This window comes from Magnolia sinica, chromosome 12 (assembly GCF_029962835.1).
Source record: "Magnolia sinica isolate HGM2019 chromosome 12, MsV1, whole genome shotgun sequence".
Lineage (NCBI taxonomy): Eukaryota > Viridiplantae > Streptophyta > Magnoliopsida > Magnoliales > Magnoliaceae > Magnolia > Magnolia sinica.
The window spans coordinates 37,947,100-37,970,479 of record NC_080584.1 but is presented as its reverse complement, the minus strand read 5'-3'; the positions used below and the strand labels follow the sequence as shown (position 1 = coordinate 37,970,479).

Below are 23,380 nucleotides of genomic sequence, written 5' to 3'. Positions count from 1 at the left end.
CAGCACTGCCAACACTATCACCTTAGTCAGGAAGGTAATCTAGTTTCATGTTATTGATATTGGAATTGTTAAATATCAGATGATGGATAGGGGCCTCTCCAACCGGCATGTCGACTGACATATGTGTAGCCAAAACAGTCATCAAATATCCAAAAGGAATGTCACTATGACCAGGATGGAGACGAAACTGAATGATGAAATGACAAATCAAGGATGGTAAATAAATGTTAACACCTCTAACAACAGAATGAAGAATACGAACCATGAAGGACGTCAATTCAGATTTGTTACCCGACCGAGGATACAAATTAGACACAAAGATTTTGTAAAGAATTCTGTATTTGGGTAACAAATACCTTGAGGGAAGCGCATTTCCTTTATGCATCCATTGTACATCTAAATTGCATAAGTCCTTAGTCAGCATATGTTTTTCAGCGACAGAGGGTTTATCATATAAAGTATGGATAGGAATACCCTCATCATTCACTGGAATATCCATAAGGGCTGAAATCAAATGTCGATCAACTTCAAATGGCCCTTCTCTTGAGGAGATAGAAAAAGTTAAATTTTTCAGAGAGAAAGCACATATGCATGCAAACATGGATTGGGCAATGGACCGGTATGCATGCCCACCCCAAAGCAATAAGTTATTCCGACCTACGGATTCGAGCATAGAAAAAATATCAAAAGGAGCAACATGATTAATATCAACTAGATGCTCAACAATAACATTACGTAATCGGATGTCCCAAACATAAGATGGATCGTTCTCAGGAGCCTTAAGATGACGCTTAGTGATAGGGGCTAACCTGGAAGAAGAAGACGGACCACGAGATGTAGATTTTCTTCCTTTAGAAGTCATATACAACAAAGAATTCAAGAATATAGAGAGTTGCAAAGGATTGGGAAATGAGTTTTCTCAAATCAGATTTTTCAAAAGAAAATCCCTAAATCTCAACTAAATTCGAAATAAACAACTCCAAGAGAGAAATAGAAGCAATCTAGACACAAATCTACAAGTAAAATGCAAATGGAGTACTAACCTTGAAGATTTTGGAAGATGGGTTTGACTAGTGTGTCGGCTTGTTGGAGAGAGAAGTTGAAATGAAGAAGAAGATGTTTTCCCCAAATTTTAAGTGAATCCACGCGATTCACGACTGGTCATGGATATACACGACCGGTCGTATCACAGACATGCATCAAATGAAGAAGGCTCAAATTTTATTTTTAAAATCTGATTTTTGCATATTTTTCAAGATTTGAAAACTAAACTAGCAAATATATACACTATGATACAAATAGGCATAATTAATCATTTTAAAATGCACATGCCGAGATCAAATTTCATTTTGTTAAACTTGCTTTTGTCGAGTGGTTTACTGAAAATATCAGCACGTTGATATTAATAGGGATATATTCCAAAGATATAACTTTTTCTTCTACTAATTCCCAAATATAATGAAATCTAATGTCAATGTGCTTAGTACGAGAATGCTGAATTGAATTTTTTGAAATATTTATGGCACTAGAATTATCATAATATAATAACATAGAATCCTATTTAATTCCATAATCACTTAGCATACGTTTCATCCAAACAAGCTGTGTACACGCATTACCAGTTACGATATATTCAGCTTCAGCTATTGAAAGTGATATAGAACTTTGTTTCTTGCTAAACCAAGAAACTAAACAGTTTCCAATATAAAAACAACCACCACTAGTTGATTTTCGATCATTAAGATTACCAACCCAGTCAGCATCCGAGTACCCAGCTAATTGAACACTAGTCTCATGAGGATACCAGAGACCGAGATTAACAGTACTTGCGACATATCGTATAATCCGCTTGACAACAGTCAGGTGCGACTCTTTAGGTTTAGATTGATATCTAGCACAAATACCAATACTTAGAGCGATATCTGGTTTACTAGCAGTTAAATACAATAGACTACCAATCATACTCCGATATAATTTCGGATCCACATTTTTACCTGCAGAATCTTTTGAGAGTTTCAAGGTTGTACTCATAGTAGTATCAAAGTTCTTACCATTCTCAAATCTAAATCTCTTAATCAAATTCATAGCATATTTAGACTGAGAAATGAACAATCCATCAGGTTTTTGTTTTACTTACAGCCTGAGAAAATAATTCAATTCCCCAACCAAGCTCATTTTAAACTGAGATTTCATCAAATCTGTAAACTCAATAGTCATGTCAGTACAGGTAGATCCATAAATGATATCATCAACATAGATTTGTACTAATAAGATGTGATCCTTATGTTTTTTTAATAAACAGAGTTTTATCAACACATCCCATTTGAAAATTATGGCTTAATAGAAACTTTGTTAGTTTCTCGTACCATGCCTGAGGAGCTTGTTTTAAACCGTAAAGAGCCTTTTTAAGATGATACACATGATTGGCATTTTTGGGGTCTTCAAAACCCATTAGTTGTTCAACATAAACTTCCTTATGCAGATCGCCATTTAAAAAACCACTTTTTATATCCATTTGGTAAATCTTAAACTTTCTAAAACACGGAATGGATATAAAGAGTCTGATTGGTTCAAGACGTGCCACTGGTGCAAAGGTTTCATCATAGTCAATACCTTCAATTTGAGTGTAACCTTGTACCACTAGCCTAGCCTTGTTTCTAATTATATTGCTAAGTTCGTCAGACTTATTTTTGAAAATCCATTTGGTTCAAATGATATGTTTATCTTTAGGTCTAGGTACGAGATACCAAACATCATTTCTCACAAATTTGTTAAGTTCTTCTTGCATCGCAACAATCCAGTTTTCATCAGCAAGAGCTTCTTTTACGTTAGATGGTTCTATTTGGGATGTAAAACATACATAATTACATATATCCTTAAGTTGTCCACAGGTACGAACACCAGTGAGAGGGTTTCCAAGAATCTGTATGGTTGGATGATCTTTAACAATCCTTAGTTCAGAATCAGTCTGATTAGATGAAGTATCAGGTTTATCAATTATAAGAACTTCATCATTATCTGAACTTGAGATAGGTGTGCTTAAGTGATCATCAATGACCACATTGATGGACTCTTGTATCACACTGGTCTTTTTGTTTAGAACCCTATAAGCTTGACTGTTTAAAGAATATCCTAAAAAGATCCCTTCATCACTCTTCGTATCAAACTTTCCTAGATTTTCACGATCTCGTAAAATATAGAACTTGCTACCAAAAACTCAAAAGTATTTGATAGTAGGCTTTTTATCGAACCACATTTTGTAAGCCGTTTTATTATTACCTTTACTTGTGTAAATCCGGTTAATAATATAGCAAGCTGTATTGACTGCTTCAGCCCAAAGATTCTTAAAGAGCTTCATACTGTTCAACATGACATTAGCCATCTCTTGAAGCACTCTATTTTTACTTTCAACTATTCCATTTTATGGTGGAGTTTTGGGTGTTGAGAATTCATGTAATATTCCATGGTCACTACAGAACTTCTCAAAACCGCTATTCTTAAATTCAGATCCATGATCACTACGAATCTTACTGGCTTGAGAACATTTTTCAGTTTGAATCCTTTTGAGAACCTTTTTTACTTTTTCAAGGGTTTCTGATTTGTCCCTTAAGAAGACAACCCATGTATATCTGGTAAAGTTATCTACTATTACCAAGATATATTTTTTGCCACCTCGACTTTCCGTCCTGGTAGGTCCTACTAGGTTCATGTGGAGAAGCTCGAGTGGTCTTGATGTGGTATTAGAATTTACCTTTTTGTGTGAGTTCCTTGTTTGTTTGCCAATCTGGCATTCACCACATATTTTATCTAATTTTTGCAGTTTGGGTAAACCTCTTATAAGTTCCCGTTTGCTCAATCTATATAAATTTCAGTAGTGTACATGTCCAAGATGTTTGTGCCATAAGTCAGTCTTGTCTGTATGGACCATGTAATACGATTGATTAGATGAGCTGGATTCGCTAACAATGTAGCAGTTTTCAAACGTTCTATGTTGAGTTAGTATTACTGAACTCTTGTTGTTTAGAATCTCACAGCTTTGATTAGAAAACTGTACACTATGGTTATTGTCGCATATTTGAGATATGCTAAGCAAGTTCTGTTTTAGATCTTTAACATATAAAATATTTTTAAACAAAGGAAGGTTATAGAGTTGAACAATATCTTTGCCCATAATCTTGCAATTGCTGCCATCACCAAATGTGACTGAACCATCAGTCATGTCTTTGAGATCGGTGAATAAACCTTTATCACTAGTCATATGCCTTGAGCATCCACTGTCTAGGTACCACTTTGAATGGCTTGTTGCTTTGAAAGCGGTGTGAGCTACCTAGTAGGCAACTTTAGGAACCCATTTCAGAACTGTTTTAGGTTTAGGAGTATATTTGGTCTTCTTTTGACTGATGTTGTAAGAAAGACCTACTGAGTTAGATTTTAAGAGCTCCTTGAGTAAATCTACTATCTTTTCAGCAAGAGGGTTTCGGTTTTGATTTTTAAAGTTGACATGGCTGCTTTTAGGTTTTTGAAAAGTTTTTGTATTTTTAGAAAAACCTTGATAAGTACTTTTCCCTTTTGAGTTTGAGGACTCTCCTTTCACAAACTTGAGAGGAGTATACTTTTGATTAGGAGTTGTATTCTTATCATAGCCCAATCCGAATCGATCACCACTTTTTCTTGATCTGGATAATAGTTTTTCTAACTTTGGATCTCCTTGGGCATAACTCCATGTATCCTTTAAACTCAGAAGAGAAGATAATTCATTTTTACGTATCTCATTTTCAGATTTCAGATTTTCAATCAGCGAGGTTTTGAATTCTAAATCGCATTTTGATTTTTCAAAACAATCTGAAATTTGTGATTTTTCTAAAATAAGTGATTCAAAACATTTTTTGAGTTTAAAAAACTTTTCTTTTTGAAGTTTAAGTTTGACAGCAATTTTACAACTTTCCTTGTATAGGACATTGTAAGCATCTTGAAGATCATTTTCATTTTCATAATCATTGTTCAGATTTTCTTCGTCAGTTGAATCATCGTGATCTAAAAAAGTGAATTTGGCTAGAGTCATAAGGGCTTTAACTTCACTGCCCGACTCAGTCTCAGAATCTTCTGATTCAGAAGAAGCTTCAGAATCAGATGATTCATCCCAAGTAGCCAACATACCCTTTCTTTTTGTTTTGTCCTTTTTAGGACATTTGTTTGCTAAGTGCCCATACTCTTGGCAGTTGTAACGTTGACTATCTTTCAAAGACTTCCAACTTTTAGATATAGGTTTAGATCTTTTCTTATCATTTGATTTTTGAAAATCTACCCTTTTCTTGCTTTTGAAAATCTTGTAAAATTTCTTCGCTAAAAGAGCCATATCGTCTTCAGAATTTTCTAAATTCGAGTTTTCTTGAGAAATAACTTTAGAAGATTTGAGAGCAATGGATTTACTTTTAGGAGCTTTAAAGTTTAACTCATAGGTTTGTAAAGAACCAACTAGTTCTTCTACCCTCATATTATCCGTATCACGAAGTTCCTGGATTGCGGTTACCTTAGAGTTGAACCGTTCAGGAAGTGAGCGTAGTATCTTTGCACACACTTTACTTTCTAAGATTTTATCGCCAAGACCCCACATTGAGTTTACAATGTCATTTAATCTTGTGTAAAAGTCCATAAACATTTTATTTTCCTCCATATGAATTTCTTCAAATTTAGTTGTGAGGAGTTGGACTTTAGATTTTTTAACAATTGTAGTACCCTCATGTATCATTTCTAATATATCACAGGCTTGCTTTGCAGTATCACAGGATATGATTCTTTTGAACTCATTCAGTGATAGTGCGCAAGTGATTGCATTTAGTGCTTTTGCATTGGCAATACTTTTATTTTTCTGAAGGGTGGTCCATGAGAAATATGATGTTACTTTCATTGATTTTGAACGATCAATACCAGTCACTTCAATGGTAGGTGGGTTTCATTCAGTCATTGTGGCTTGCCACACACTCTCATCCATTGATTTGAGAAAGATCCTCATCCTAGCTTTCCAATAGGCATAATTGGAGCCATCAAAGGGTGGAGGCCTAGTGACTGATAGGCTATCAAAATTTGACATCTTATATATAGCTTAGATCGTTAGCTCAGGAATTAAATCCAAATAAAAAGCAATAAGAGCGAGCTATTAGGCTTTGATACCACTTGAAATGGCCAAGCTATATATCCTAGAGGGGGGGTGAATAGGACTATGCCAAATTAAAAATAAATACAGCGGAATATGAAATAAAGAATAGATAGCAATCACAGAATAGGAATGGAAAGCAATCTAAAATAGAGAAATAGAAACACAAATTGTTCTAAGGACAACCTTACACCAAAAACTAAAGTTTATGGTAGGACAACCTTATTTCTAGAACAAATAGAGAAACTAAAGCTCAACGTAATAATAAAGAGATAGCAAAAATATAATGCTGAAATGTAAATCTAAATTATTACAACATTCCCCACTATGCTTGAAATGAAATGATTACAACATTCACATTCACACATACATTCCACAATTCTGAATGATAAAAGATAGGAAATATAAATCACACATCCACAACACAAAGAATTATAGTGGTTCGCCTATGTGTTCACCAACTATTAAACAACAGCCACACAGAATGCTACTCCACTCCTAATATCCTCACACAGGGGATATTAGCGTTCACAATCAAATAGGTTTTCACAGGTTCACCCAAAACCTTCACAATTGTGTCTTTTTCAAAGGGCTTACACAATTCAAAAATCCTCACTTCTGAGTTTTCTGGCTCTCCTCAGATAACTAACAACTTTGAGATTTTTCTAGTTTAACCTCAAATAAAACCAAATAATGTAAATTACACAAATTGTAAAATATCTGATTTTCTCCTTCGTTGTAGCAGCCCAGAAGAACCAAGTCGGAGTAGAGATTTGAATGTCAAAGTTCAATATCCAATACTCACTTTATAATGGTTCTAGGTTCTAATAGATTTTAATTTAAAACAAAAGGGCTAGCTCTAATTGATTTTGATTCCAGAAAAAGGAAAACAACAATTCCTCTTTTCAGATTAGATTGGAATGCAAAAAACAAAATCAATTAAGAAAGCTAAAGAAAGAGAATATTAAATATGCACACTTAGCTTATATGGGGCACCGACTTATCTCTCAGAAGACCGAATTAATTTAGCTTAAAGTTCATATTTTATTCTGAGATTCGTGCTCTATTTATAGGTGGGTAAATCACACCTTCGACTAGTCTAAGGACCTCTACGACTGATCGTAGAACCAACAGATATTTAAAAAATTTGGACGCGATAAGATTTGACAATTTTACGACTGGTCGTAGGTGGTCCACGACTGGTCGTAGGCTCCCTTCAACTGGTCGTAGGTGGCCAAATTTTAATGCTGTTCTTTGAGTCGTAGGTCTACGACTGGTCGAAGATGCAGTCGACACTGTTCCTACGACTGGTTGAACAGTCCCCAGGACTAGTCGAAGCCTAACAGAAAATTTTTAATTTTTGTAACAAACTTACGACTGATATAGGAATTTCTTAGACAGGTCGAAACAGTGCTAGGACTAGTCGAACAAAGTCCAAGACTATTCTTAGAACAGACCAAACTCACTTATAGAAAACATATGAATTATGTATCCAAAATGACCTACTCTAAAGGTCAACCTAAGGTCAGTCATACCTCATGAGTGAAGTAAGGACATTGAACATAGGAGACATGTGACCTTTGAAGTCTTGATGGAGCTAAAACTTGAAAGCTTCTTGAGATCTTGAGGTAGAACTTAAATGCATCTTGAGATCTTGATAACAATCTCACTTTCTCGAGTCTTAACTTGTGAACAGTGATTGTTAATCAAAATTGATCTTGATAGAGCATTGTTCTTCATATATGCGAGCTTCATAGTAGTGTCTTTGGCACCACAAATTTGACAACACACAAGGCTATAAACTATGACACTTACAAATAGTGAGGTCTCTTCCACTCACTGGGCTGTGCAGCTAGGGAAGAGGCAGTCGGAGTGGAGTGTAATAGACCCCGGTAATTTTCCCAGGGAACAACCATGCTGATATGTGGACTTATTGAGCAGGAATTGCATATCCATTCATTTATTCATTCACTATCCACTTGGGCTGGTGGTGCGTAACTATTTGTTACGTGTACCTTCACATGGCCAGGATTTCGGTTGGGCGCGCGACTAACCTAAGATCAGGAGTTTACCACATTGGGTCGGACTATCCAAACTTAGGTATGAGACTCGTTTGGATAGAAGTCCCTTGTGGTGGACCTCGTAGCCTGCGATACTACATACTATCATCCCCACTTCACATTCCAGCATGGTCATTTCATTCACACCTCATATTACATTGCATTTGCAGTACTTAACATTTTTGGTTACTATGTTTTTGCACTTATATAGCCTAGATGAGGTTGATGGTATTAATGACTTGTCAGGATTTGCATATTGCATTGCATCCTTAGCATCTATTATTGTATTTTATGTTTCGCATTACATGGCCTTGGTATGGCTGATAACATCCATGCCTTGCATCACATAGCTTTGGTATAGCTGATAGCATTTATGGACTTACCACATATTTTCGCATTACTTTGATGTTGTATGATTCATGATCTTGTCAGTATTTCTGCTTATTTCGATGGTGTATAATTTGTGGGCTTTATTATATACTTGGCACTTACCTTACACATACTTTCACCACCCTCTAAGCTTTCTATAAGCTTATGCATGATAGATGCATGCAGGTGGCTTAGGTTGCAACAGCATTGAGCTTGGAGCGTGCAGTGGTTTTCTGGAGTTTTGATTTTTGATATATGTATTTTCCTTTTAGCATTGTATTCAAATATTTATGTTAGTGGATATATGATGATGATGTTGCCTTTGTGATTTGGGTAAACTTGTGGTTATGCTCCATACAAAAAAATCATACTGAAAATCCTCCTTGTATGATCCCAGGATCAGAATCTGGCGCATGCGTGTTGGGAGCTGAGAATGGGGTACTACGGAGGCTGTCAGCACCGGATTCGGCGATCGAAAATTTTGTGAGCCCGGTTTCCGAGTTTGGGGCGTGATAAGAATGAGGTGCGTCAAGCACCCCCGCCTCGTACTTTGCGAGACATTTACAACCGGTGGGGGTGAGCACTCCCTGATGCATGGTTTCTCCAGAAAATACAGTACATATGGATATTAAGCCAGGGGTGATTCAACTCCTTCCAAAATTCTATGAATTAGAATCTAAAAGTCCATATCTGCACTTAAAAGAGTTTGACAAGATCATAGCCACTTTATATTTTCCTAATGTGTCTAAGGACACGGTCAGACTAAAACTCTTTCCCTTTTCTTTGAAAGAGAAAGCTAAGACGTGGTTGGATTCACTACGTCCTCGATCTATTGATACATAGAATGATATGATAAGGGAGTTTATAAATAAATTTTTTTCACATCATAAAACAAACACCCTTAGAAAGTCAATCATGAACTTCGCCCAAAAGGAGGATGAAACATTCTTCCAATGTTGGGAGCAGTTCAAGGATTTTGTCAGTTCATGCCCACAACACGGTTTTAAAACGTGGCACATTACACACATTTTCTATGATGGTCTGACATCTTCCATGTGCCAATTGGTTGAGACAATGTGCAATGGGGAATTCATGAATAAAAATGTCGATGATGTGTGGGACTACTTGAATAGACTTGTTGAAAATGCACAATTATGGGACACCTACCCAAAATCAAGCACCACTTCTTGGCCCACTTAATCAAGGAAAGGGGCGGATTATACCTTCTAAAAGAGGATAATGATATCAATGCTAAAGTGGCTAATCTCATAAGGAAATTCTAGGCCATGGAACTAAAGAAGGATAAGGTTAAAGAAACTGTTTATGGTATTTGTGCTTGCAATGTTCACACAATTGAAAATTGTCCAACAATACCTGCCTTTTAAGAGGTGTTGAATGAGCAATCTAATGTTATGAACAATTACCAAAGACCTTTTAATGGACCTACCTTTAATACATACAATCTTAGTTGGAGAAATTATCCAAATTTCAGTTGGAGGAATGGACAAAAAGGTTTCTTCAATCAAATTCCAAATCAAGGGAAACCTCAAGAGGATCCGGTTCTAAAACATATTCAAGATCAAGAGCTTCTAAGTTAGAGTATATTGTAAGCCATTCAAGACCTTTCAAAGGTCATACAAGGGCATGAAATAAAAATTTTGATTGGGGAGAAAGGGATCCTTCCGGCCCAACCTCTCCCTAACCCTAAACCACAATATGAAATTAGCGACCCAAGCTCTTCAAATCAATATGTGGGACAAGCTAAGTTTATCACCACTCTTAGGAGTGGAAAAGCAATTGACAAATCTATTCCGGTAAGGACTGAAAAGTCTAAGGACCTGGAAGAAGGCATGGATAATAAACCTTGCTTTGCCCCACATGGGTTAGAACCGGAACCTTAAGGCAAGCCAATTGCTCAATTTCCTCAGCGGTTGATTGTACCAAAACCTCTCTAACTCTTAGGACATTCTAGAGGTGTTAAAACAAGTGAATGTTAATATTCCTTTATTGGATGCGGTTAAACAAATACCTTCAAATGCCAAATTTTTGAAAGACTTGTATACGACTAAATGATGACAAAATATTCTAATGAAAATCTTTTTAACTGAAAAAATGAGTGCCGTCCTAAAGAAAGATATGCCATAAAAATACAAAGATCCCAGTAGCCCAACCATACGTTGTGTAATTGGGAACTACCAATTGAGCATGCACTTCTTGACTTAGGAGCGAGCGTAAATCTGATTCCTTACTCGGTCTACAAACAGTTAGGGTTGGGTGAACTGAAACCCACTTTAACCACATTACAACTTGTTGATTGCTTAGTTTGTATACCGAGAGGGGTAATTAAGGATGTGTTGGCCGGGGTTGACAGATTCTACTACCTGGTAGATTTTATCATTTTGAATACGTAACCCATCAGTAACATGAGCACTCAAATTCCCATGATTCTTAGTCACCCATTCCTCGCCACTTCAAACACAATCATTTATTGCAGGAATGGAGTTATGAGTATGTCTTTTGGGAATATGACATTGGAGTTGAATATTTTTTTCAACACAGGCAAATGGTTAGAGGATGAAGACGATTTTCACGATATTAACCTAATTGATTCTTTCATGAAAGATAGAGTACTTCTGACCTTATCCTCTGACCCTCTAGAGACATGTTTGACCCACTCCCATGATTTAGATGATGATATGATTAGGGAGACGGGTGCCATGCTTGATGATGTGCCTGTACTTGAAGTTAACTGGTGGAGACCATAATTTGAAAAATTGTCCCAAACTGATGTAGTGCCTCTACTGTCTAACCTCAAGGCACCAAAGCTTGACCTAAAACCTTTGCCCTTTGATTTGAAATATGTTTACTTAGGCTAAGAAGAGACATACCTGTGGTGATTTCATACTACCTTGAGAAAAAACAAGAGAGTACGCTTATTTCTACTCTCGAAAAAGATAAAGGATTTATTGGGCATATCATCACAGATCTCGATGTGGTGAATGAACTCCTTTTAACTGAATGTTTCGACTCTTTAGAAAATTGCCTAGTGCACTTTATGGATTCAAACAATCCCATGATACAAGACAGTGGATGCTTGGTAAGGCAATACCTCTGTAGTTGTTAATGACTGAGAGAACCCTTATTCTAAAGAACCGCCTCCCCCAGATCCTGAATGTTTACCATTAAAGGAGAAGGAGCTAAAAATTGAATCGAAGACTGAAACTTCGGAGTATGTTGAGATTACACCACCTACTAAGAATTTTTTTGAATTCCATTTACTTGTAGTCTCTGATTCATCATGGTTTACTAACCTCGAAACTCTTTTTGCCACAGGTGAATCATATATACTTAGAGGTTTTAGGAGATTAAAAGGAAACTTTATGCTGAGGTCCATCAATTTCTTTGGACATTCATGCTCCAGGACATCCAAGCCTACTGCAAAAAGGGCTTTTGGATGATCTTGTAGAGGCACCTTCTGAGAAATTTATCAAGATACTGGCTGGAGGAAGAACTTGGATGCATGACTGAGTAGATTTTCCGTGCTTTCACAGTTGAGGCTTATAATTTATTGCTTTCATAGAATTAAGGATTAGGATAGTTTACTTCCACTATTTTAGGATAGTTTACTTTTTGTTTGCTTAGGATAGTTTTCTTTTCGGTTGTTTAATTCCTGTGTTAACCCACCTTCAATCCTTTAAAAAAAGCTTCAAAATTCCTTCATCAGGTACTATCTTTTCATTACTTCTCCTTCAATTACATTGTCTCTTTTGCAAATCATGCATATTTCTTTTACATTGAGGACAATGTAGATTTTAGGTTGGGGATGGGAGATTAGGTAAACTAATCAGTATTTTCTCAGTTTTGAGCAAAATTTGTAAATTTTTGAAATTTTTTCAATGTTTATCTGTTTGGAAAGTGATAAGTTATGTATTTAAAACTGTTTTGAGTATGATGATAAGATAGAAATCGAATTTTGAATTATTGGAGTTGGAGCAACTAAGTAACCTATCACTTATGGTTCTTACATTCAATTGATTAAGAGTAAGTTTAAATATTATGTTATTCAAATTGTTTTCTGTGCAAAGTATTAGATTTTTTGATTGTTAGTATGATGATCATTGAAAGATATTGAGAACCAAGTTCGGAGAATTTTATCCACCTTAAAAGAAGAAAAAGAACCAATTAAAAAATAGGAGATCGACAAAGAGGTCATAAAAAATGAAAAATGACAACATCTTTGAGGGGAATGAAAAATGTCTTTGAAAATGATGTAATGTCTAAAGAAGAAGAATAAATACAAATGACCGTCGATATAAAATCAAAAACTGAAAAAAGAAGGAAAAGGGGATAGGTTCAGAATTAGTACTTGTGTTTTCAACCAATCTTGAAGTGATGAGCATGGCTAATATTACAGAAAGATGGTATTTTCACTGAGCACTTGAAAAACTTGATATGTGAATTATGCTCCGACTTAATGGATAAAGGACGTATTGGATTGGTTGCTAATGTGATTCAACTCTAGGTTTTCAAAATCTCAATTTCTTATCTTGAATCTACTCATTCATACTTGATTATACAAAAGATCATTTTCTGAAAAAGGTTTAAACATTGCGCATTATGGTTCATTGTTCGCATACTTTGATCAGGACTAGCAAAATACTGGTTGGGGATTGTGTTAAGGGTCAAATATTACATATTGGACCCCATCTATTGCCTGGTTTTATGAACATGATAATGCTTAATGTTTTATTTTAATCATGTTGATTTTACAAGGTGAATTTAAGAGCTTGGATTGAAAAGGATGTTAAAAGCATAAATTTAACACTCAAGAATCACCAATGCCAAGATTGGATCTGATGAAACCAAGAACGAAGAGTGCATATACTGAAGATCCAAGAAAATTAAGTCAAGAATGAAGAAAATTGGAGTTTTGAAGTGAAATTCGGCCATCTTCGACTAATCTTAGCTCCGACTTGACTAGTCATGCGTACGCTCGACTAGTCTTGGACTCTGTTTAACCGGTCGAAGGTGTCTCGACTCGAACTCCAGCAACCAAAACCACTAAAATTAGGTCATCCTCAACCCATCGAAGGAAACCCTTAACCAGTTGAAGGTGACCCTCGACCAGTTGAGGGTTATCCTAGACCAGTCTTGAGTTGCGCAAAACTTACGCGGTCTGCCTAAATTTGAGACGGTTTCTAAAAATTTCCACTTGGTACAAAGGTTTAAGACCTAAAACTATAAATAGGGGTCGCTAGGGCACTCTTAGGCATCATCTAGCGTTTGGGGAGTGGAACAAAAGAGTGGAGAAGCTGTCGCCAAGAGTTTTTTCTTCCTTTTTCTTAGTTGTTTTTATGCTTTTCTTAAGATATACTAGTTCAAGCATATTTATGGTTGGCTAAACCTCTTAGATAGGGCTAAGAGGTGAAGCTTGAAGTGTGATTGAGATTTCTTTGTTTTGATTCATGTTTTATTGAACTCTCTTGGATTCTAGTTTGATTATGAAGGAATATTTTTAGTTTTTAATGGTTTGTTGTGACAAATTACAATATATCTGCAATGGCTTGGGATATCTTCTTTTCTTGAATTGAGATTATGAAATTAGGAGATCCTATTGTTCACCATCGTCCCTTGGGCATGGTAGGATAGTGGCATCCCTCCTAACCTTCACAATTATCTTATGATTGGTTGTGTGATTGGTAGATCTTATTGTTTGCCTTGTCTCCTGGGCATGGTTAGGTGATGGAATCACTTCCAAATCCTAATAACTCTCATCCATTGATGATTAGATCCATGAGAAGTTCAGAGATCTGACAAATCTCTTCGTCCTTGAATCAAGCAAGTGGATCCTTGGAAACCCTAGTTTCACACCCTTGAATTTCTTAAAGTTTTTCGTTATGTCTCTTACAATTACTCTTTATACTTTCAGATTTAGGTTTACATCTTCTTCTAGTTCTAATCTTAGTTACCTTCAGAAGACACAAGTTCAGTCCCTGTGAATTCGATCTCGGTCTCACTGAGTTTATTACTGCATCGCGACCCTACACTTGGGGTTGTGAACAATTCTCTTCATTCTACTTTTACTTCTTCCTTAACAACTTGACTTTCATAGTAGAGAATTCCAATTCCAGTAAAGAGAATTGAAGTCCGGAATAGTGTTTGTAGTTATTCTTATTTTAGTTCTTTGTTTTTAATTCGCGGGCTAGGATTATAATTGCTCAGTGGAGTTCTTCTGGTTACCGTTCCTCGTTCAAGAATGGGAATTCTTGGAGCCGAATGGAACAGCGAGGGAGACCTTCGATTGGATTTAATTGAGGGATCGTCTCCAGAATATAAGAATGCAAATCTTGTTTTCTTCAATACAAGACACTGGTGGACTCATGAGAAGACTGCTAAGGGGTATGTTTTCGCGATTTGGATTTTACATCTGGATCGATCTTCGAACCGTGCCCAATCCTATCCGACTCGGTCGGATCAGGCCAGCAATGGTTCAGATCGGTTCTAGTCAGATGACCCGGACTTGGTCTCAGATCGGATCGAGTTCGGGTCAGGCTATGTAGATTTCAAACCGAGTCGAGTTGGGCCCAATTCGATCCGACTTGGTCCGATGCCCAGCTTTATGCACTACTACCTAAAATTCATAGAATTACATGTCAACCAAGATGGTCACTACCCAGAGCACATTATGTCCACGATAAAATATATGAATCACTAGATGTGAGGCCTCTAACACATCACTTGCACCAAAGGGGAAATAAATTGAACCATGAGAGTTTTGGAATTCAAAGACACATGCCCAAGCTATAAAGGTAGGAAGCACAAGGCTAATCTAATAAAGGAGAAAAGTAGCATTATGCTATCTCAATAAAAAAGAAGAGTAGTACATAGGCTAACTCAACAAGAATAAGAGGAGATGAGCAAAAGGGCAAAGCTTGTATCCATCACCCCACATAAATTCATAAAAATCATGCATAATTAAAATCATAATTGAACCATAATTCCCAAAATGATAAAAAAATGATAATGGTAAATCAATCAATTGCATGGAAAATCACAGTAATATGAAAGTATGCAAAACAAGATAAATCATAACTCAAATTAGTGTAAGCTTTAAAGAAATCCCTCACCTTAACCTTAGATCTAAACCCTAGGTAGATCTCGATATAAGAAAGCTTCTACATAAATCATGAAATCACTTGAGCAAGAGGGAGACACCATATGTTTGGAGAAGGAAGATGATGATGAATGTCTAGGCTTCTCTCTTTCTCTCTCTCTCTCTCTCTCTCTCTCTCTCTCTCTCTCTCTCTCTCTCTTTCTCTTTATTTTCTTTGGGCGTTAGAGATTGGGCTTTTGAGTGGAGAGGGGAACGTGCACCCCCTTTATAAAAGGAGTGAGTGTGTGAGAGAGGTGTGTTTCACATCCCACTTGGATTGGGTTTCTCCAATTTTCCTTTTCTGATGATCTTTCTTTAAATCTAATTTTTCCAGTGTGTCGGGGTCATTGAATGGAGCCGGGTATATGATTTTCTTGGTGATCCGAAATTTAGATTTGCCTATCTTGAAAATTCTCGTAATGGTGCTAAAACGAACTTGATCTTAATTAACGGTCCACACGTAATGATCAGGGGCCAATTTTAGGAGAAATGAGTAGTTAAGATAGGAAAACAGTTGGAAAAAATTTGGTGGTTGATTGATGGTGGAAAAAACTTAAATATAAAATTTCACCTTTTGTACCAAAATGAATGAGCTAAGTTCAACATTTAACGGTGTAGGATCATATATTGGGGTCTAAATTTTGTATAACCTCGTAATCATATGGGACCAAAGTGTGGTCCAAATTTGAGTTGCGATGTACGGAAGAAAGTAGTTAAATCGGAAGATCCAGATTTATAAGGGTGTGTAAGCCTCGATAGGATAACTTCGCATATAAGGAAAAGCCTACCAAAGTGGGGTCTTCATATTTCACATTTGGGTCATATGATGGGCAATCCACGTCGTTCATATGAAGGGAAATATCCTATTACGACTACCCATGAGGTTTCTTCACTCGATGGACACCAAAATCAATGGTTAAGGGGCTGATTTGTCAATTAGGTTACTTTTACAATGATCTAAGAGCTAAAATTTGACATGGATGGTTAATTTATGATACATAGGCGTGGAATAAAATTTCACATTAAACGGATCGTGGGAACCATGTGATCTAGAATCAAGGGTTTAGGTTAATGGCATTTTCATAATTATTGCTAAATAAGAGTTTTAGAAAATCTAATAGTTCTACATGGTTATATGCAGGTTTCTAAGTAATTCTTACAAAAGAACTTAAATTTAAATTATTATGAATAAAGAATTATTCACTAAATTAATTAAGAGAATGTATATATATCAACAAACATAATGGATGGTCAGATGACATGTTAAAAATATAAAAAGTTGATGGTTAGTACTCTGATCATGTATGTAAGTGGATTTATGGTCAATTTTATAAACGGATGATCACATGTGGATTTTTGGAGTAATCAAAAGACAAAACATGTATACCGTTAGATTCAAGTGACTTGTTCACTGGTGTAAGTTTCTCAGATTGTAGTTTTGATGGTGGGTTACGAATATCCATAGGTGGTGAATAAGATGAATAGATTAAAATATCAATTTAATATGTGTACGAGCAGATGCAGATATCAAGTAGTTAGTTTACTATGATTGGGTGGTCCAAATTCAAAGTGGACGGTTAGATATCTTTATCTATCGGCGGATAGTTGGTTGAATGGTTGGTTATGATGGATAAGTGGGAATACTTGGACATATGATGATCTTGTCTTAAAATCAATGGTCGGATGACTTAATCTATGGATGAAGATCATTCTCAATGGTCAGATTCATGTTGGAGAATATGTGTAAGGTTAAGATAGCTAAGTTGGTATTGTACACATGTACATATTAAGTTAAATTTCATGGTAACACTCGAGAACTTTCAATATTCGAGTATTGAAAAGTTCGGGGTGTTACACTCGATTCCGAGCTAACAGGTATAAATTCGGAATGACCTTAAGACTTGGAGAAACCATGACTTCATCGCTAATCTTTTGGTCATGTTGATGCAGATATGCTTGAAGTTCGACCAATCATGAAGCGTAGGGCACCCCTCCCTGGGGAGTTAACTCCAAAGAAGAGGGAGAAGATGACCTCCAAGAGCAAAGGGAAGGTCTGCCCTTCAGCCCCCGTGATCGTGGAGGTCGCAGACGAGGCAGTGGCCTTAAAGCCTATCTCCACAGTGTTCACACCCCAAGTATAGGGTTGTGATGTAGTAATAAACTCAGTAAAACTGAGGTCAAATCCGCAGGGACTAAAACTTATACGTAATCTGAATATAACCAGAACTAGAACTAGAATAAGATGAAATCTAAATTAAGTGAATATGAGGGAATAATGGTAAAATAGGAAACTAAAATTTGTAAAATTCAATGATAAGAAACTAAGGATTCAGAGGATCCACATGTAAATATCAGGGAGATCTATGCTCGATTCACGAACACAACTGGACTTCGAGTCCCATCTTCATCCAGTTGGAAGATACATCACTAAAGCTCAATCTGAACTTCCTTTGATCTAGTTTTCAAAGAGATGAAAGGTATATGAATTAGAATGGATTCCATCACAAAACTATGCCCATGAGACAAAGTAAACAACAGAACTAAACCAATCCACAACCAATCAGAAGATGTATGAATGTTAGGAAGGATTCCATCATCCAACCATGTCTAAGGGGCAATGGTGAACAACAGGGCTTCCTAACTTCACAATCAAATAATGGAAAAGAAATACTTAAAGCTATCACAGATTCATTGTAATTTCAGTCACAACAAACCATTAAAAACTAGTAGCATTCCTATTAATCAAACTAAAATCAACATAAGTTCAGTCTAACATCAATCAGAGCCATAGAAATATTCCCATCACTCCATAAGCTTCACCTCTTAGCCCTAGCTAAGAGGTTAGCTAACCACAGGCATGATTAACTAAGTCTCAAAAGAAAAGAAAAGAAAAGAAAAGAAACTAAAACAGGAAAAAACTAGAAAACAAAGCTCTCTCTCTCTCTCTCTCTCTCTCTCTCTCTTTCTCTATGCATGTCCCAACTTTTTGATGCCTCCCTCTCTTTGTTCTCTTTCTTTTATAGCAGGAGAGGGCGGTGGAGAGCTGTCGGTGGAGAAGGTCGGTTTACTCAACATCTGTGCGAAGAGGTGGTGACTGGAGTCGATTTACGCTCGGCCGCGTCTTGTGCAGGTAACAAGGAGTTTTTAGAAACTCCTTTCGCAGAAAAACGTGGAAGTGAACCCCATGATCAAAAGAGATTTGATCTAGCCTCTTGGTGGTGATCGGCCTCACCTTGGGTTTCATCTGAATGGTCCAGATCATCTGTCCGATTAGAGATGGTGGGCCACATCATCTTGTCATGCGTCAGCTGCTAACAAATCCATTTCCACATCCTTTGTTGCTGTGAATTCGTACATGTGCATTGACGCAAATGGTCACCATGGCTATGGTCGACACCCCCCTTGGATGCATTGGACGGTTTGGATCATCAATTTGGATGATGATTGTTGCCCACTGACGTTCAACCGATGCCCTGTTTCACTCCTACGCAGAAAAAAATGGAAATTTCCGTTTTAGCTAGAAGCTGCGGGTCAAAGTCGGTTTAACTCGACTCTGGCTGCAGTGCACGGCTAGTGCACTTAGTGTGTTATGCACACACTACTCAGGTGGGGTCCACTGTGATGTTTATGAGGAATCTAATCCATCCATCCACCTTGTCTCTTCATATAATGGGATGAGTCCAAATTTGAAGCATATCCAGATCTTAGGTGGGCCCTGAATAAGAGATTCATTAGTTAATTTGTCTGTTGGGCCACTTCCATAGGGATCTGAGAGCCGAAATTTGACGTGTACGGTTAATTTATGGTCCTTAGGCCATATCTAAAGTTTCGAGCCGAGCGGATGGTGAGAACCCTGTGATCTTTCATTTAAGATGATTTTCAGGCCTCTTTAGCGTGAAACACCTAATTTTCTTGAATCTCGGTCGTGTAAAATCATCGATCTCGGTCCACTAGAGTCCTTCCCTTGCCTTGGTGATTCCTGAGCGTTAAATCCATGCTTTTAGCATTGTTTTCAGTCCACGCTCGTCAATTCAGCTTGCATCACAAACACGATTAAAATAGACTGTTAAACAGTATCATGTTCATAAATTCAAGTGATAACTGGGGTCTAATATGGACTATTCAACCCTCAACACACATCTCTTGAAGTGATGGTTAGGACAACTTCGCCCGAGGAGGCTTGTCTTATAGAGGCCCAGGAGACTGTCGGGCCCACTACTGAGTCTCTTGCGCCTTAAGCGGGAGAATTGCCCTGAAAGAGCCACAGAGAGGGTCAACGCTCTCTCAGGACGGTACGAAGGACTTTAGAGGGCCTTCCGCTATTCATGACCCCAAGTGTTGGGTCATGATATAGTAATAACTCGGTAAGACTGAGGTCGAATCCACAGGGACTAAACTTGTACGTATTTTGAAAATAATTAGAACTAGAAGTAGAAAAAGATCTAAATTGAAACCTAAATAATTGAGAGTAGTGGTGAATAATATTGATTAAAACTTACGAATTTAAAGGTGGTAACTAGAGTGCCAATGATCCACTTGTAGCTATCAAGTTACTACCTTACTTGATTCAAGGAACACAATTGGAATTGGAATCCTAACCTATCCCATTGGAAGATAAAGCAATTTAAATGAAATATGAACTTTTCATTAACCTAATTTTCAATGGAGGAGAATTGTGATGATTGAAAGAGATTCCATCACCCTACCATGCTCAAGAGATGATGGTGAATAACAGGATTTACCAATCTCACAATCTCAAAATAGGAAAAAAAGATATCCAAAGCTATTACAACATTTATTGTAATTTGAGTCACAATAATTCATTGAAAACTGAAAATATTCCTTTAATATCAAACTAGAAATCAATGAGGTTCAATAAGATCAAGAACCAAAGCAAGATAATCATCCAAACACGCTACGAGCATCACCTCTTAGCCCTATCTAAGAAGTTTAGCCAATCATAGACATGATTGAAACTAAATCTCTTAAATAAAGCATGAAAAATAAACTAGGGAAGAAGAAAAACTCTTTGGTGGCTACTCCACCCTTGTGTATGCTCCTTGAGACCTTTCCAAACCTTGAAAGATGCTTTGGATCATCTTAGGGAGTCCTATTTATATTTATGGAACTCTAACTTTCACACCAAGTTGGAAAAATCTAGAAACTGCCTCAAATTTACGCACTCTGTGCAGTTTCCCAAAATATACTTCTAGAACTTTCAGTTTTTAGACTCAAAATTTCAAAATATGTTTTTTCAAGACAATTTTCAGGAATATGTTTTTTTAGGATAATTTTCAGGATTCCTTTTCTTTTTTTTTTTCACTTCAAATTTTTGATTCTCTTCATTCCTCACTTGGTTTCCTTGGATCTTTGGCATGTGAATTCTTCATTAATGACTTCCAAATCTCCAAATCTTCATTTAATAATCTTTTGAGCATAAATCTTCATTTTGACATCAATTTCACCTTAAGCTCTCGAAATCACCTCGCGTATGAAAACATGCATAATTAGATCGATTAAGCACTATCATTTTTATAAAACCAAGGTATAAATATGGGAAAATATGCAATATTTCATACTCAACACACCCCAACCAACATGTTGCTAGTCCCGAGCAAAACATGCGTGAAGTGATCTTCAATCTTCAATCTTCAAATCACTTTTAGAAAATAATATTTTCTGCAATCAAGTATGAATGAGTACAATCTAAAGAAGCGAGAGTGCAATTTTGAAAACCTAGAGCCAAATTACATGAGTAATCAATCAAAAAGTTTCTTTATCAATCATTTAAGGGCATAAGTTCATATATCAAAAATTTTCAATGTGCTTAATGAATTTTATTTACTTTCCATAACATACTACTATTTTATAATGTTAGCCAAGCTCACACCTTAAGTTTTCTTGAATAATCAAGTGCTAATTCCGAACTTATCACCTTTTCCTTCTTTTTCAGATTTTTATTTTATATTGACGGTCCCTTTTATTTATTCATTCTTTTCAGACTTTTCATTCATTTCTAGTCTTTTCATCATACATGACCTTTTTGTCATTCTCTCTGTTTTTTAATTAGTTTTTTTCATCTTTTTAAGGTAGATAAAATTCTCTGGACTTAATTATCAATATCTATTAATGATACACACACTAACAATGAAAAATTTTACTACAATTAACAGAAAGCAATTTCAATATGGCTTGTGATTTAGATTAACATGATATTCAAACTTCCTCTTAATCGATTAAATGAAAGAACTTAAGCGATAGTTTTACTCAGTTGATCAAACTCCAATAATTTTAAATTTAATCTCTTATCTTATCATCATACTCAAAGCATTCTTAATTCCACAAATTATCATTTCCCAAACATGTTTTTAGCTTGAAAAATTGAAAATTTTCACAATTTTCGTCAAAACTAAGAAAACATTGATTAGTTTACCTAATCCACACCCCCAACCTAAAACCTACATTGTCCTCAATGTAAAAATATATGAGCATGCAATGCAATGAGACAAAAAAATGGGAAGTGATGAGAAGATGATACCTAAAAAAGGAGAATTGAAGCTTTTCCGAAGTTCTTAACATGTAAATGGGTTTACATGAAGATTAAACAAACTGAAATCAAACTATCCTAATCCTAAATCGTATGAAAGCAATAAACCTAACTACACCTCCATCAGACTAAGAGGTCAATCCTAGTACACAGGATTAGTCAGAGGCATGGACATGTCCTTTGAATCAAACTTCTCAACAAATGGCTTGAGACGATGTCAATTCACTTTGAAACTATTGTCATTCGTTGAATTCTTTATCTAGATAGCCTCATGAGGATAGATATTAATAACAATGAAGGGACCGGTCCTTCAAGATCGAAGTTTACCTGAAAAAAGATGTAACTGAGAATTGTACAGAAGGATTTTTTGATCGGTTATGAATGATTACAGAAGGATGTTCCTGTCATGGAATACCTTCATCTGTCCTTGTAAATTCTCAAGTTCTCATAAGCGTCGTTCTAGATTTTTTTGAGTTCAGTCAATTGAAGTTTACGCAGCGAGCTAGCGTTGTCCAAATTAAAGTTCAAATTTTTCATAGCCCACTCGGCTCTATGCACCATCTCCACATGTAGGTGGCAAGCTTTCCTATAGACGAGTCTAAAGGGAGATATTCCAATGAGGGTCTTAAAAGCTGTACGGTAAGCCCATAAGGCATTAGTCAAGCAAATTGACCAATCCTTATGGTCAGCGTTAACCATTTTTCTAAAATTTGTTTAATTTCTCTGTTAGAAATCTCCGTTGCCCGCTTATTTACGGTTGGTATGGAGTGCTCACTTTATGAGAGATGACATATTTCTTCATTAAGTTCTCAAATGGCCTATTACAAAAGTGTGAACCTCCATCACTAATGATGGCCTGAGGCGTTCCGAACCGGGAAATGATATTTTCTTTTCAGAATCGAATGACCGTGTTATAAGCATTATTCCGACATAGGATTGCTTGGACCCACTTAGTGACATAGTTTACTCCTAACAAAATGTAAATATTCCTAAAGGATGGGGGGAATGGTCCCATGAAATCGATGGCCTAACAATCAAATGCTTCAATGATAAGAATGAGGTTCAGAGGCATTCTATTTCGATGGGACAACCCTCCC

At 36.4% G+C, this 23,380-nt stretch overlaps 1 non-coding gene across 1 annotated transcript; it reads right to left on the bottom strand.

The window, feature by feature from the left end:
• Positions 1-9,480: 9,480 nt before the first annotated feature.
• LOC131222092 (small nucleolar RNA R71) lies at positions 9,481-9,587 on the bottom strand. The gene has a single exon (XR_009159799.1). It is a non-coding gene; the product is annotated as a small nucleolar RNA R71 (small nucleolar RNA).
• Positions 9,588-23,380: the final 13,793 nt, after the last annotated feature.